Source organism: Rhinatrema bivittatum, chromosome 17, assembly GCF_901001135.1.
Source record: "Rhinatrema bivittatum chromosome 17, aRhiBiv1.1, whole genome shotgun sequence".
Lineage (NCBI taxonomy): Eukaryota > Metazoa > Chordata > Amphibia > Gymnophiona > Rhinatrematidae > Rhinatrema > Rhinatrema bivittatum.
Genome location: NC_042631.1, coordinates 34,495,416 through 34,512,810, shown reverse-complemented (window position 1 = coordinate 34,512,810; position 17,395 = coordinate 34,495,416). Strand labels below are relative to the sequence as shown.

Genomic DNA, 17,395 nt, shown 5'->3' with positions numbered 1-17,395 from the left:
TACCCCCCCCCCCCCCCATCTCAATTGAGTAAAAATTCTTGGGGATCTATTAAGAACCCCTGTACTCTCCTCAGAGGCGGCCAAAAGTTTTTTAAAAAAAAGGCTGAAAGTCCCCAGCCAGACCCCCACCCCCTCTGAGTAGAAATACTCATCCTCCAGCCCATCTGACCCCGCCCCCCCCTCCCCCCTCTTTTTCAGGGCTTACTAGCCCGATGCAGCATCCCCTAGGACTCCAGGCCCAGTGCTGCCATTTTAAAACTTGGCACTGTCAGCCTCATGCACTCATTTGCCCCATTTACTGGGCCTCACTGGACTTGTAAAGACAGAGAACAGATTCAAACTACAGAGACGAAAGTTGGGAAAACTGTTTATTTTGTTTGGTGAAGACTTTGTAGCTTGCTGGAAGAGGTCAAGGGGGTGGGGGGGGGGGAGGTGGATTCTGCCCGGTTTTTTCCAGCCCTGCAGTCGTTACCACAAATGAGGCCGCGATGAAATGCGAAGCCATGGGGCTGAAAATCCTCTCAAAGATTGTTCCTCCTTTGTCAATTCAAATATCGAAGGGGCTGCAGTCAGGGCTTGATTTGAGGGGGAAATGGAAGACACCGACCTCTTTGTTCACAAAACAACCCCCCCGTTGCCATGTTAAACCACACAACTTGGGAGTATCCAAGTTGCTGGCAGGAAGTGCCACGTTGCCCCTATGGCCCTGGAGCTGGGGAATGCCGACGGCCGAGTTGCTGTGGCTCAGACCACGCAGGTGCCGGAGAATCTTATGAGGACTCTGCGGGCACGGGGGCTGGCTCTGGCCTGGGGCAGTACTGCAAGGGATGGGGAGGCAGGAGCAGATCCAGGGAGGGGGGGAAGAGATGTGCTTGAGTTCAGGGAGGGAAGGGAAGGGGACGTGATTTGAGCCCATGGAGGGGACATCACTGAAGGAAAGCCTAACCTGCTAAGCAGGGGTTCGGGCAGGCAGCAAGGAAGGGACAGCTGAATCAAACCTGCACGGAAGGGGAGGGGTAAGGAAGAACCTGCTGGGAAGGAAACGGAAAAGGAAGGACCAAGGGAAAATGGGGAGCAGAGCAGGCTAAGGGGACTTAGGGAGTGCGGCTTGCAGGTGGGTAATAAACCCCCTCCCCAACTATCAAAGTGAAAGTTTAGCCATGCTTAGTAAGGAGAGAAGGTGACTAGGATAAGATGGGGAGTGGAGGCAGAAGAGATTAGCAGAACGTCAGAGAGTAGTGGGGTCTGGGACGGGGGAGGGGGGAGAGTTTAAAGCTGGGTTTAGGGGGAAGCTGAGGTTGGAGAGAAGAGCTGGGGTTGGGAAGAAGAGTGACCAGTGGGCCTTTGAGTGCTTCCCTAGCTTTAATTTTGGCCACGTGAATCTTCCCCAGGTCTGCATCGCCTGCCCCTCTCTGGACATTTAAATACAGGCCGGTCAGCCACAGACATGACCCAATGTGTTGTGATTTTTAATTATTTGCTGGGAGCACTGTAATTTCTGTTGAGTTCTTCACTTCCCCAATCATTTTCAAAAGTTGACTCTCGTGCTTTGTGTCTCTGCTACTGAAGTGACAAAAGAATCTGAGAATTTTTTGTATGGTGAATATTAAGAAGAATCACCCTTCAGATCAGCCAGCCATTTCAGAGACGACCTTCGGCAAATGCAGAATGGATTTCTTCTAATTTAGCAGTTTTATGTATTTTCTTGATGGGTTTTTATGTTTTGTTTTTTTTGCAATCTACCACCAAAAATCACCGATGACAGATTCATCAGACACTGTGACATGATACCTGAAGTACACTTTTATTATATATATATATATATATATATATATATATATATATATATATATATAGGAGACAAGTTTTGCTGCAAAGTCTGCAGATACACTCACCTGTGGGCTTTGTACCAGTACCAGATGAGCATATTTTCCCTTTCATACCCCTGTATTTTTAGGCACTTTTAATGTGGGCGATCTTCAAAAAGCCATTTTACCTGGGTAAACTTATTTGCCTGCATTGAATGGCTTTTGAAAATGATTCCCCCATGTCTAGTTGTGTGTTTTTATAGGATTCTTCTGAGAGGGGCGGTTATCATGATTGTTGAGCTTAATTATCAAAACTTTGTGGGAGCAGATGGGATGGCCTATGGGGGGTGGAGAGAGGGTGCAAGGCTGAAACTCCACCAAGGGTGCCTAATACCCTGCTAGCGGCTGTGCTGAGCGCCACAGACCACAGCTGCTTCTGATGCACATGCACTATGAGATGTCATCTTTACCCGATGGCGACTGCAATAATCGCCAGCCATAGCCTTGAGCGCAGAAACCAAGTTTTGGAGTTTTCCCTTGATGACAATGCGCAGAACTGCCGCCAGGCCGGGCCATATGATTGCCTTTTATGTATCAATATGCAGTTTGTACGGGCTTCTGCTAAGAGGGGGCACAGCAGGACCTGAGTTACTTATAATTCATGCTGGCCAGGTGGCTAAGCATGAGGAGCGTTCAAAAACTTTAAATGTTAATATTTCTTGATGACAAATACACATCAGAATGAGAAAGGACAGGCGGGTGTTTATTTAAATTGCCAATTGAATTAACTGAAAAAAGGTTTGCAAGCCATACTTCTTAACATACGGTTTGCAACAATACCCGATGATGGAAGTGCCAGTTTGTGTATACGGATTAATCTGGAGCTCAAGATTTCAGTTTTTTTTTTTTGTTGTTGTTTTTTTTAATAACCAAAGTTTTGCTGTAAAACAAAAAAAAAGTATCAAAATCCCATTTCACATACCCTGAAGCCAGTCGCTTGCTGGTAAGCAAGTGATATTGATTAATTAACCCCCTGGCACAACAAAATGCAGCTGCTATTTAATCACCAGGTAGTGAGATGAAGAGCGAGAAAGGTAGGTAATGTGGGATAGAAAATGGAATTCTCTTCTTGGACTCAGTCCAGGTATTGTCAGCAGTATCCAGAGAACAAACATTAGGAATCATTATTCCGAGAGGCGCATCACCGCAGCATTGCATAGCTGCGCAATGAATGCAGGCGTTGGGAAATTCAAGGCAAATCATACTCTTGCTGATTTGTCAAAAAAAAAAAATGCTAAACATTTCTGAAATACTCTAAAGAAATTTTTACAGTAAGGCATATTGGTACTTTTAGGGACATGGAAAAGGTTGTATATTTTGTCTATCTGATTTACAGAAAATGATTAATTAAAATAAAATGTCTACCAGAAAGTATTAATTAAAAACAAGATGTAGCCTCTTCAGCTCTTGGGATCTGCAGTCTTAGCATACACCAGTTCTTATAAACTAGCTGGAGGACATGGAGGAGTTTCCTCTCTCTTACATCCAACTGGTTGAGGTCTTTTTGGGGCTAGTCCAGGCTTCCAAAGCTGTATGTCAATACAGAAATGGCTTGTCTCTTATTACATGCTGTTAAATCATTTTTCAGTACATAAGGACACAGGAATTGCCCTGCTGGGTCAAACCAAGGTCCATCGAGCCCAGCATCCAGTCTCCAAGACTGGCCAGTCCGGGTCACGAGTACCCAACAGATTCCATGAAGTAGATCTATTTCCTGTTACTCGCTCCCAGGGATGGCAATAGCTTCCTTTAGCCTACCTGGTTAATAATAGGTTATGGACTGTTCCTCAGGGAACTTGTCCAATCCTCTTTTAAACTCCACTGTGCTGGTCACCTTGACTACATCCTCTGGCAACAGATTCCACAGCTTGATTGTGCGTTGAGTGAAAAAGTACTTTCTACAATTTGTTTTAAAGCTGCTGGTGGTTAGTTTCATGGAGCATCCCCCCTTCCTTTAGTATTATTTGAAAGGTCAAATAACCATCTTTTATTTACCCGTTCCACCCCACTGATGATTTTATAAACGTCTATCATGTCCTCTCTCAGCCGTCTCTTTTCCAAGCTGAAGAGCCCTAGCCTGTGTAGCCTCTTCTTACAGAGAACCCATTCACTTAATGATTTTTGTTGCCCTCCTTTGCACATTTTCTAGTTCTGCCTTTTTGAGACAGGGCAACCAGAGCTGCACACAATACTCGAGGTGCGGCTGCACCATGGATCAATGAAGAGGCAATATGCTAATTTGCTGTTTTATTCTGCATCTTTTCCAGATCATTCCTAACATTCTATTTGTTTTTTCGACCACTGCCATACTCTGAGCTGAGGATTTCAATGTATTTGTACACATTTTCTGGGTGGTGGCCCCCAATACAGAACCCAGCGTTGTGTACCTGTACTAAGGATTATTTTTCCCAGTATGCATTACTTTGCATTTTCCCACATTAAATTTCATCTGCCATTCACATTCTCAATCTCCTAATCTCGCAAGGTCCTTCTGCAGTTCCTCGTAATCCACTGCTTTTTTTTTTTTTTTTTTTTAACAATTTTGAATGATTATGTGTCATCTGCAAATGTGATCTCTCATTTGTTCTCTTTTCTAGATCATTTATAAATATGCTGAACAGCATGAGTCCCAGTACCAACCACTGTGGTACTCCACTAATAACCTTTCTGCATTTTGAAAACTGACCATTTAGTCCTAACCGTTTCCTGTCTTAACTAGTAACTAATCCACAATAGGACACTGCCTCCTATCCCATGACTTTATAATTTACTGAGGAGTTTCTCATGGGGGACTTTATCAAATACCTAGTGAAAATGCAAATACACTATATCAACTGGCTCACCTTTATCTGCACCTTCAAAAAATCTAAAAGATTGGAAAGGCTTCCCTTTTCTAAAATCATATTGACTTTTCCCCGTTAAGCCATGCCTATCTATATGGGCAGTATCTTTGTATTATAGAATAGCTTCTACCATTTTACCCTGCACTGATGTCAGGCCCACTAGTCTATAGTTTCCTGGATCATCTCTGGAGCACTTGTTAAAAACTGGCATCATATTGGATACCCTCAAGTCTTCAGATATTGTGGCGGTTTTAAATAATAGGTTACAGATTACTAGCAACAGGGTTTTAATTTCATGTGAGTTCTTTTAGGACTTTGGGGTGGATGCCATCTGATCCTGGTGATTTGTTACTCTTTAGTTTGTTAATTTGATCCATTATTTGCTCACTTATCACACAGATTTGTTTTAGTTGTTCAGTATTAAACAATTGCTTAGAAATTGCAGAATAGTGGAATGAATGAATAAGTAAATAAAAATATTTTATGGTGGATTGCTGTACCTTAATCTACTCCTAAATATTTATATATGCCTTCCTGTTCAAGTTGTTTATTTAAAATCAAGGAAATGTTTACAGTTTGGGATAGGTTTCCTTCAATTAATGTAACCTTGACACAGGCCTTGACAAATTTTATTTGGATCTAGAAGTCCAAAGTTAGGAGTCAGCAGCTGTGGGTGAGGAGCAAGAGATGGGGTAGAAGTAGAATCTGCTGCAGCATCTATGGCTATTTTCCTACTCTGTGTCTATAGAAAAAAAAAAGCTTAGTGAACGAAGCCCTCAATTTCAATTTAATGTGGGTCCCCAACAGTCTTTCTTTCTCAACCTCCCTTGTCCCCATCCCTCTAACCTGTCCCCAGCAGTCTCAAGCTTCCCCCATCCTCATAGTCTCATCCCACATAACCAGCCATTCCCACCTCTCCGAGTCAGTCACCCCCCAGCCACCCTCCACCTAGTCATTCCCTAGTCAGTCATCTCTACCCCCACCCAGTCAGCCAGTCACTCAACTCCCCAAACCAGCTATCCATCCTGCTTGCTAGATCCAGTCATATGCCCCCCCCCCCCCAATCCCATCCCATTCAGGTTGAGTTTGCAGCATCCCCAGAATCCAGCTAATTATCTCTCCCAATCACCTTCTGGCTGTCACTGCCACTACAACAGCTGTTCCTTCTGGTCTACACCTTGCACTGCTCTCAGTGAGATTGAACTGCATAGTGTTCAAACTTCTGTGCTGGTCTTGAGAGACAAACTCACTTACAGCCATGTTGGCACTGTTCTGCGGCAGCTGTAGTTGTATTGGGAGCATGGTGTGGGTGTGTTTCTGGGCATGGCCAAGAGACGAGCGCATAAATACTTGCGTGCCCTGGCACACGCCAGGGTCCACTGCCACATAAGTTTACTTCTGTTATGGAGGAAGTCACGTTGAAAAAAACAAAACAAAAAATGGCCATTTTGGAGGGGTTTAAAAGGTCTGGGGTAACTGGGGGGGGAATGCAGACTATTAAGTCAGGGAGGTTTGGAGGACCTATCTCAACACTGGGCGAACTGGTGAATCTAGTCATGGCATGGATGTGTGCTGGTTTTAAAATACCCTGACTTACGTTGTAGAAATGGGATTTACGGGCCTAGATGCATGCCCACTTAAAATTAGCTGCACATGTGCATACGCTCAGGCTAATTTATATCATGCGTGTAAGTTATAAAATCACCATGTCCCTGGGCGTGCGTAAACGCACATGTGCCAACATGCACCCACGTGCCACTTTGAAAGTTACCATCTTAGGGTGCATGTTCGGTATCCTACCAAAAAGTGTGTCTTAATAACCTTCATTGAAAATGAAATACAATAAAAATAATTTTCTCATTTGTATCAAGTGTATAGAAAATTTGTATCTTTTCTATACACTTGACATAGGTAAAAACATGTTTATATATGTGAAATGGCATTCTGATCATTGTCCATCCTTTTTTCGTGTAAAAGTATGGGCACTTTTTAATAGCTAGGAGAAATGTGCATCCTGACTCAGCTCACATTTGGTTATTCATTGGGGAAAGTAAGCACATGAATTTATTCTATTTAGCTCATGCCTTTTCATTGGTAGCTCAAGGAGAGTTACATTCAGGTATTGTAGGCACTTCCCTGTCCCCAGAGGGCTTACAATCTATGGACTTGATTTACTAAGCATTTTTCCCATAGATATAGATTTGGAAAAAAAAAAAAAGCCTTAGTAAATCAAGCCCAAAGTTTGTACCTGAGGCAGTGGAGGGTGAAGTGACTTGCCCAAGGTCATTTTCAGTCAGTAAGGAATAGAATGTTCCCGGGAGTTGGAAGACTGAATCTAAGCACATACAATTCTTTTCTACCTCTCATTTTTGATAGACCATTACACTAGTGATCACACATGCTACCTGCATCTACCTCAGTATACAGCTTATAGTTTGTAGCTAAGCAGATTATTGGTCAGTAATTTTGGGGGTTGTTACTGGGGTCTTCCTTTGGGAGAAGGAACATTCTTCCTGTTATTAACCATTGTGGTGTTAGCTCTGATTGACTGAACAATTGACTTTTCTGCAGTTTACTAGATCTAAGTGGAGAGATGTTAGATATCTGAGCCAAACGATGGGCACTGCATCACTGCAAGAGCTTTTCTGGAAAAGCAAACTATCTATGTAATAATTAGAGTTTAACTTTCACATTGTCTTGGAGTGTTTTCCTCTTTCTCCTGAGAAATACTACTATTATATGATATATATTAGATGCCTGAGCTTGTACCAACTCCTGAAGCACAGCCTCATTAGGCATAAAAGATGGTTACTTAGGCCTGGGAGGCCTTGAGAGTCGAATGTTGCTGTGCAAGAGAAGCTTCCATTTCCAATGCTGTATAGCTTTGACTAGATGCCAACTGTCTCGATGCTGAGATATCAAATTTGGTGCCATTGCACAGATTTCACCAACCAGTTCCTTTGCCACTATCAGAGGAGTCATGATACTTGATGCTGGTACCTCTATCCTCTTGAGGTGTCAAGAGAGCCTTGAGGATCCTTCTGTCCAATTACTCCTTGAAAAATTACTAAGGCCAAAAGAGAAAGGGTCTTGATAAGAGAGGACATATCATCCAGGTAGCCAGAGGAAAGTAGAGATGGCAACAGTATGAACTCCTGGAGACTGTCACAGCTCAGTCTCTGCATAGGAGACTCACCTCATCCCCTGATGCAGCCATAATCTCCAGACTCTTAGTTACTGGCACCAAAGAGCAGTGTTGACTCTTCTAGAATCTGAACCTGATTCCAAGAAACTCATTTCATGAGTCAAGAAGGAAAAGCAGGAAGGTTCCTTGCTCCTGGATCTTTTCTTGGATCTTGACTCTGAGGAAAACATTTGTTCCTTCAATTCCAGTAGTCAATGCAGCTCTTGGGTCCTTCATATTTACATTTATGGCTCTAGTGAGGGTTCGTCGGACTTTGACGTCTTTCAGAAGACATCCAATAATCAGAACCTTTGCACTTCATAACGCTATTTATTTATAAAACTTATGGTTAGACTATACCCAAAAAAAATGTACTAGGCGGATTACATTAATACATTCATAATAAAATATAAAACAATAAGACTAATAAAACTAACAATAGTATCCTGCTAAAAAAAGACCGATAAAATTAACATTATTGTCCATATGCTTCCTGAAACAAATAGGTCTTAAATTGCTTACCAAAAGCTTCAAGAACTGAATAAGAGCACAGTGCTGAGCGCAGAGCATTCCATAACACCAGCCTAATCATTGAAATGGCACAACCACAAGTATTTTCTAAACACGCCTGTCTTAGTGAAGGAATTTGTAATAAAAAAAACCCCAAAAACCTCTGACTAGCAGACCACAAAGATGCAAGAGAGTCATAAGGAGAGAATAATTTAGCCAAAAATGAAGGAGGTTGATTATACACACATTTAAATACTGAAACTAGCAGCTTAAAATGAATTCTCATTGGAGAGAATTGGCTCTGCATAACAATGTTTTATGTTGCAATAATGGCATGACCCGCATATAATTTGAGCCAAATATGATTTATTGACTGTGAGACATGCATTTTCATTTGTATTTTGTGCTTCTCATGCAGTGCATTTTTTATTCTTGTTTCTGTTTATATAAAATTCCAATAAAATAAACAGTTAAAAAAAAAATGAATTCTCGACTCAACAGGTAGCCAGTGCAACAATTTCAATAATGGGGTAACATGTTCCCATCGGTGAGCCGCCCCCAAAATCAATCTAGCTGCGGATTTGGAGTGCCTTTATTCTAATTTTTGGCAGCCCTACATAAAGGGGGTCATTTTCTAACGGGATTGCACGCGAAAAGGGACTTTTCGCGTGCGATACCTAGATTGGGGTGGGGTCAGGGCAGTGTCAGCACCAGAAGGGGAGGAGTCGGAGCGGAACTGGGGCAGATGTGGCGGAGACATCGCTGGCGGCGAAAAGGTAAGAACCCTTATCACCGCCAGTAATGCGCCCAATAGCACCACCTTTCACGGTGGCACTATTGGTTTGCGAAAGCCGGCAGCGATAACACTGTGGTGGTGCGATCGCTGCCGGCTTTCACAGGCCCACCCCCCCGCTTCGGCCTCCCAGTATCGCACGATTCTCAAAGGCCTGCGATTTTAGAAAATCCAGGCCTAAGAGAGCTGTAATAATCTAAAGTTGTTAAAAGAAAAGCCTGTACTAAGGTATAAAAATCATCAAAATGAAGATATATTAATTTTAAGTTAAAAAACATAGTCTTTAAGACATTATTTATTTGGGTCTTAAATAAGAATTGCTCATCATAAATGAAACCTAGCTTCCATATTGATTCACAGAAAGGTATGGCAATCCCAGTCAGACAAGAATAACAATATCTGGATGAGAGGTTTTAGAAAACTAAACAGCTTCAGATTGTTATGGGTTTAGAATTGGTTTGTATACATTCAGAAATATATTTCCTGCAAACAGTAATTAACCCTCAATAGATCCCCTGAATGTCTTGACCAATAGGACACAAAAGCTGGATATCATCAGCGTATAATTTAAAAAATATACCATATGTATCTAGCAGGGTACCGAGAGATCCCATGCAGAAATGAAATAAGGTAGGAGACAGCACAGCTCCCTGAACCCGACACCCCCCCCCCCCCCTCGAACTCATACTATACCAAGTGGAGTAATCCTCGCATTTAACTCTCTGTTCCCTGCATAGTAAAAATGAACTAAACTAAGCAAGGACCTTGTCTCCAACAGCAATAGATCTCAAGCTACCAATATTTAATGACTAACCAAATCGAATTGCCAATACTGACCCTCTACTGCCCAATTTTGTAAGTAAATAATCTGAAATAGATAACAGAAGAGTTTCAGCACTGTAGTTGGACCGAAGACCACATTAATTAGAATATAACATTTCTTTCTGTCAAAAAATCTGTTGGTCTAATACAATTTTCTCAAAATCTTTTCCTAAAGTTTCGATATTGGCCTAATACTAGATGGCACATCTAACAGTAAATTACCTCACTTTGCAATCAGCCACACAATAGCGCTCTTGAATTCACTAAGAAGAAAACCTTCTAGAAGAAAAAAATGAACTAATTTCTGAATTAGATCCAAAAACAACTCCTTTTTTTACATAAATAATTGAAAAGGGGCAGGGATCTAATGAAGAACAAGAATTTCTCACTATTGTCATTATTCTTTCAGTCTCTGAATCAAAATATCCCAAAATGGCTCATCAAAACGCATCAGCCTGTAGATCAAAACTTGGTAAAGACAATCCTTGCAACTGTCATTGAATTACCTGATCTTGATGGAATGATTTCTTTACCCAGAAACTGGCAAAGAGTTGGAGTTCCGATGTATTTTCAATACAATTATCCTCTGGCGGTTTTAAAATCAGATGAATTTCATCAAAAAGCGAGTGAGATCGGTTTAAGGAAACCAGAAGACATTGGTTAAAATAAACCTTCCTAGCTCCATCAAATTCCCTTCTATAATTAGAACAGGCCAGTTCACACCCTTCTTTACCCCTAATCAATTTGTTTGAATCCAAAGGAACAGAAAATCTTAAAAGAAACATGGAAATGATCTGACCATGGCACTGGGGACACTTTTAATTCCTTAATTCTCCCCAATAATGAAGCTCGATTAGGAAACGGTAACTGATCCAATATTCAGTACTGCCCTGCTTTACGGGTCAGGGTCTGAATGAGTTGCCGCAGATTAAATGCAGAAAATAGATTCAAGAAGACCCCCCCTCAAACATACCAGACAGCCTACTGTCACAGTGTGTGTATTCAAATCCCTGAGAATTAGCACAAATTCAGAATTTAACTGCAAAGAAAAGATTTAAAAAAAAAAAAAGTCTAATCATTTGCTGATATTCCCCGGTGGACAATACAACAAACAAAATAACCAGTTTTGAACTATTGCAAGACTTTCATATCCTTATCATTTCCTTTCTCTAAATGAACTCTCTTAAAAGGCAGCCCCCACCTCCTCTCCTGTTATCCCCTCTTGCACAATGGAGATAGGAGTTGCCCTGTGGACCTCAATTAAAAAATGAAATATCGGAATCTGCAAGCCAAGTTTCTGATGGACATAAAATGTCCTCTACTAGTATGGAGGGTATCACATCATATTTCTTTTTTAACGAACAGATGTTAACATATCCAATTCCTGTGAGGAAACAGTCGCGGATAAAAATAGACACTTAACTTCTGTGGCCGCAATGGTGCACTCACCAGAAGCCTCGCCCTGGCACTTCTTGTAAAACATGACCTAACTGAAGGTAAGGTTCTATCGCCCCCCTTCCCCCCAACACTGCCAGAATATCCACACTGCTGACAGGACTATAAAAATTACTTACCCACAGTGATAGTAATATACCAAAATACAGATTTCCAAATGAAGGGCCTCCTTAAAGTCCCTTCTGGTCAGCGCCAGTGATGTCAGAGGGTGGGCGGTGCTACCCAGCTCTGACCACATTGGGCCCTGTTCAGAAATCATCAGCGTCTAGCTCTACCTAACCAGTTGTCATATTAATGCTCAGCTGATGCTGTCTTTTCATACTTGCTTTTTCTTCTGTTTCTTTTGGTTATGCTTGCTCTGTTTTATCTTGGCTCCCTCCTTTTTTTTTTCCTCACAAATGGGGCCATATGGAACTGGGATTTGTTCTTTTTTTCCTTTTCCTACAATGACTGCTTGATTTATGGTGTCTGTAAGCCCGGAATTTCTGTAACAAGTTGTCCTGTGTTAATTATAAATTGCAATTATAAAAAAAAAGTTTAGGAAAATGGTTCAAAAATTATTAGGGGGACAAGGAGACATGCTGATTTTATAAGGATAGTTACGCAGTCCTCTCCCCTCATTTAGGTAGGAGTCCCTCTCCACAATTTAGGGATACAGCTCCCCTTCCCCTTTCACCCCCATAATCTTCCCATAGAAGGAAAGCATTACATGCAAATGATGTTTGGGAAGGTTAGGTCTGTGGGGGCTGATGCAATAAAACGTGCATCGAAAACGTGTTCTGCAATTGAGCGCCCATTTTCCTAACGCATGTGTTGCCATGCATGTCCTCTGTGCATCTGATGCAGTATTCAAATGATATTTCAATCAGAGCGGTGTGGTCGACAGCCTCCATTCTCCTGGATCTAGACTTTCTCTGCTGAGGTAATCCGCAGCGACGTTGTCTTTCCCAGCGATGTGGATGGCCGAGATCTCTTGAAGGTTCACTTCTGCCCATGACATTAGAAGGTCTAATTCCAGAGACACCTGTTGGCTTCTGGTTCCTCCCTGACGGTTGATGTAGGCCACTGTTGTGGCGTTGTCCGACATAACATTGACCGCTTTGTCTCGGAGTCTGTGAACGAACCTTAGGCAGGCTAGTCTGACTGCCCAGGCTTCTAGGCGATTGATGTTCCATCCAGACTCTTCTTCGTTCGTTCCATTGCCCTTGGGTGGTTAGCTCCTGGCAGTGTGCTCCCCATCCTCGTAGGCTGGCAGCCGTGGTGAGTAGGATCCAGGTTGGTGAGGAAAGCCTCATTCCCTGGCTCAGATGGGCTTCTTGTAGCCACCATCATAGTTGGGTCCGAACTCTGTCCGGGAGCTGAAGACGTAAGTTATGCGCGTAAGTTATGCGCGTAGGTTGGGTGCGCGCTCAGGGAGATGTGCGCGCTGTTGTGCGCACAGGTCAAAGTTATGCGCCTGGCACAGTAAGTGCGTGGCTATGCGTGTCGCTTGTGCGCATGGTACTTGGGCACGCGACGTGCGCACAAGGTATTTGTGCGCACGCCGGCTCGTCTCTGTGCGCACGGATCGGAACGGCGGACAGGGCGGTGAACAGAGCAAGATGGTGACGGCGACCACACGGACAATGTGGCGACCTACTTGGAGAGTCTTCACGTGGGAGGACCCTCGGATCTGACCGGGGTCTAGCCCTGCTAGGGCAGATCAACCCGGTGGCACTGGTCCCGGCTGGCAACCTGTGCATCTTCTCGAGCTTTGGAGACCGGAGACTTTTAAATAAATTTCTACCTTACCTTGTCTCGGCGCTTCCCAGTCTTGTTCCCGGTCTACGGCTGCAGAGGGAGAGGGAAAATACCTTCACCGCCGCGCTCAAGGTTACACCCGCTGCCTCTCAGCCTCACCCAATGTCGGGGGCTAGGTCTTCGCCGAGAGTCGGCTGCCGGACCGAGGCTTACCTCCGAGGGATCGCGGAAATCACCTCGGGAATTCTCAACTGGGGGAGGGACCCAATGGGTGTCACCGCAGGAGAGTAGAGGTAAGATTTGCTTCTTAATTTGGTTTTCTTTGGTAAAATCACTCTAACACTGTGCGAGCATGCATAGAGTCCCTAACTGCTATGGGGACGGAAAATACTGAAGAGCTGCACTTCCTGCAGGGGTATATGTACTAGCGGCTGACGTCAGATTGAAATCTGATCCATCTCCAACTGCTATCAGGAGTACACGATACCCATTGGTCCTGAGTCCATCTGCTACACGCTAGGAAAATGTCCATTTCTGGTGTTCAAATTGATATGGGCATCTTTATTGCATCGGGCATCTAAAACTGTGCTTTGCTAACGGAAGGGTGCTTCTTTTTGCTTCTACTGCTGAGGTTTGTAGGTTTGCTGATTTTAATGTTGGAAAACACATTTTCAAAACACATTTTCAAAACCACAGAAAGTAGGATTTTTTTTTTGTTAAGCCCTTGAGCGGGACATAATTCTGCTTTCTGTGATTCCTCCTAACTAGTATTGCTAGGATACTAACAGGAGGAATCACAGAAAGCAGGAGTTTCTGGTTTCTTTCATCAGCCACGCTCAACTGCGAGTAAAACCACGCGCTCGGCCGAGTGGACGATATTGCATCGGCCTGACTACATCTTAATGTCTTGTCAGTTAAAGCAATGGAAGGGCCGAGGGGGGCACCATTGTTGGGCTGTGCTTAGGGCATCAGTTGGTCTTAATCTGACCCTACCTTCAGGCTTGCTAAGACATTTTTAAAACCAGCCTGGAATCAAATTCATGGACCTTGACAGACAGGTAAAATGAATACGCCCTTCAACCACATAGGAGCTGCCAGGTTCTAGAAAGTTCATTTTGTCTTGCACAGGTTGCCTTCGAAGGAGGAGTGGAGCTTTCGCTCTTGTACGACATTCTCTTTCCAATGTACAAAGGAGACATAAGAATCTGTTTCTATGCAGCAAACAGCAGACCATTCTCTCATCTCTCTTTTGATGTTTATTTTAAGAAATCTGACTGACTGCTTGCTAATTAGAATATGCACTAGGGCCTGACCACAGTATTTTCTGGAATTCGCACTTGGCCAAAAATGTACTTTGCAATGATTTTAACACTTTAAATACTGGCTCTCAAAGAGCTTATTAAAGGGGGTCATTTATCAAAGTGCTATATGGTGTTTTCGCATGCAAAAAATGCCTTTAATGCATGGTGTGATGTTTTTGCAAATTCCATATTTAAGCTCCTATTAGGGCCCTCCTACAGTCATGAGAGAGAGAGAGAGAGAGAGAGAGAGACTGACTAACCATTAGGCTGACATACTAGAAAGGTATTTATATTTCTATAGGAGACCCACCTAGTAACTCAAGGTGAGGTTTAGGTATTAGTGTATTTAGGTATTAGTGTATTAAAACCTGGCTAGGTATTAGTGTATTAAAACCTGGCTAGTGTATTAAAACCTGGCTAGTGTATTAAAACCTGGCTAGGTATTAGTGTATTTAGGTATTAGTGTATTAAAACCTGGCTAGGTATTAGTGTATTAAAACCTGGCTATTCTTGAAAGCCTTTCCAGACACCAACTGAACCCACTCTCAACTCAAGCAACTAAGAACTCCCGTCAGGGTAATCAACAACCTTTGACAACTCAATAATGTTTTTTTTAATGAGGCAGGTTTTATTTACCTTGGTTTTATTTACCTTGGTCATTCTTTTGTTATCTCAGTGTTAATCTCTCTTTTGCCTTCTCTTCATTCCAAGTTGCATTTTATCCCTGTTTTATTGTAACTGCTACCTTATTCTTCTATCACATGTTAATGTTTTTAAGTTATTAAGTATTTATTCTGTTGTCACACCTTGTTATTTGTAAACCGGCATGATGCGACTCCCATCGCGAATGCCGGTATATAAGAAATTTAAATAAATAAATAAAATAAATAGTGTAGGGGTCAGGGGCTACTTTGACATTCAAAGTGAGACGTAGGAACAGAACAGTGCACTCTTGTGAAGATTTGATGACCTTCGGAGTGAGGAAACTCACCCAAAGATGAGATTTGTGCAATGTTCTCTCAACCTAGCTTGATGGACTCTCTACTTGGGTAACTACTAAACATGGTTCTCTCCCCCCCCCCCCCCCCCCCATGGTTGTATGTAGGAAATACAACAATTCTGGCACAAAGTGCAAAAAAAGTTATCTCGCTTAGTGCTTTACACATGTATTAGATCAAACTGCAATAAATTACCATGAAAACACACCCCTTTTCCTAAAAATTATTTGCTGTAAAATATATATACACACTGACTTGATCAGAAAAACCAGAGAAGTGGTAAATTCAGTTTTTATTTTCTAGAATCGAGTTAAATTAAACCTTAGTTGAATTATTTGCTGTAAAATATGTTTATTCCCTGGAAGGGAAACAATGAATTAAGATAACAGCAGCAAGATGTATTTCCCGGTTTCCAACGTAAGTTTAAACAATACTGGTATGCCAGGATGATACTAAAGAGGACACATTCAATGCAACACAGAGACCCGATTTTTTTAATGTTGTTTTATGAACCCTTCACGGTGAGTAAACTTTACTCCACTTCCAGAGCTGGAGTTAAATTTCCCGTGTAAAAAAAAAAAAGTGCACTGGGCTCCCAGCGCTTGGGCGCACTTCCCTACATCAGAAAGCATTAGCTAATGTCTTCATTTACATGGAATTTACATATGTACTGCTACTAATCTCACACAACCCGAACAACCACCCACCTAGTCCGGCACAAACCACATCTTTAAACATGGAGCTCTCTGCAGACGTCAGGAATTTAGGAACTTGGCTTGACAATCAACTTAACCTTAAAAAATTCATAAACACAACCACCAGGGATTGCTTCTTTAAACTACAGGTCCTAAAGAAACTAAAGCCACTCCTTCACTTCAATGACTTTCGCCTCGTTCTTCAATCCATTATTTTTTCGAAACTTGATTACTGCAACTCAATCTTACTGGGCCTCCCCTCCAACAGCATCAAACCCCTACAGATGGTACAAAACGCCGCAGCCAGAATCCTAACTAACACTAATAGAAGAGACCATATTACCCCCATCTTGAGCAACCTCCACTGGCTACCCATCAAACAGAGAATCATATATAAAACCTTAACCATTATCCATAAAGCAATTCATAACGTCGCACCTATATCTCTACAAACTCAACTTCGCCTACACTCATCGGCCAGACCCATCAGAAGCGCCTACAAAGGCACATTAGTCGCAGCTCCCGCCAAATCAACGCTAAGAAAAAGAGCACTATCCACTGCGGGACCACATCAATGGAATGCGCTCCTACCAGACATAAGACTCGAACCCAATCTACCAGAGTTAAAAAAAAGGTTAAAAACCTGGCTCTTCAGGCAAGCGTTCCAATTCCCAGAGTGTAACTAGGCACCTCCTCCTGTCTTTCAGATCCAACCATTGCAAGGTGTCACTAACACATTGACACTTAATTTCATACACGGACTTGGTTATTCGCAATAGCTATTTAACAGTCATCCTTTTCATATTATATTATTTAACCGATTACTTGCAGACTATATACGCTACTAAAGTTCCTTGTAAAATGTGAACACACACACTCAGCTCAAAACACGAATAATGTTATAATAATAATATTTGTTTGTTAAATACTATTGTTACTTTCACTGTTCCTTGTAATAATGTTCAATGGTTGATTGTTATTGTTCAATGTTCTATGTAAAAAACCCCAGTCTAACTTCCCAGACCAGGGCAACCTTTTCGTTACTTGTAAACCGGATTGATTTGTATTGCATACAGGAATTCCGGTATATAAAAATTAAAAATAAATAAATAAATAAATATGTGGCCAATACCCGGCCTGTCAGGGTGCACAATTGGAGTGCATAAAACTTCTTGCTGCATCGGCG

General features: G+C 42.3%; 1 protein-coding gene across 1 annotated transcript in view; it reads right to left on the bottom strand.

Moving 5' to 3' along the window:
• B4GALNT4 (beta-1,4-N-acetyl-galactosaminyltransferase 4) overlaps positions 1-17,395 on the bottom strand; it is a 334,646-nt gene that overhangs the window by 107,786 nt on the left and 209,465 nt on the right. The window lies entirely within an intron of this gene.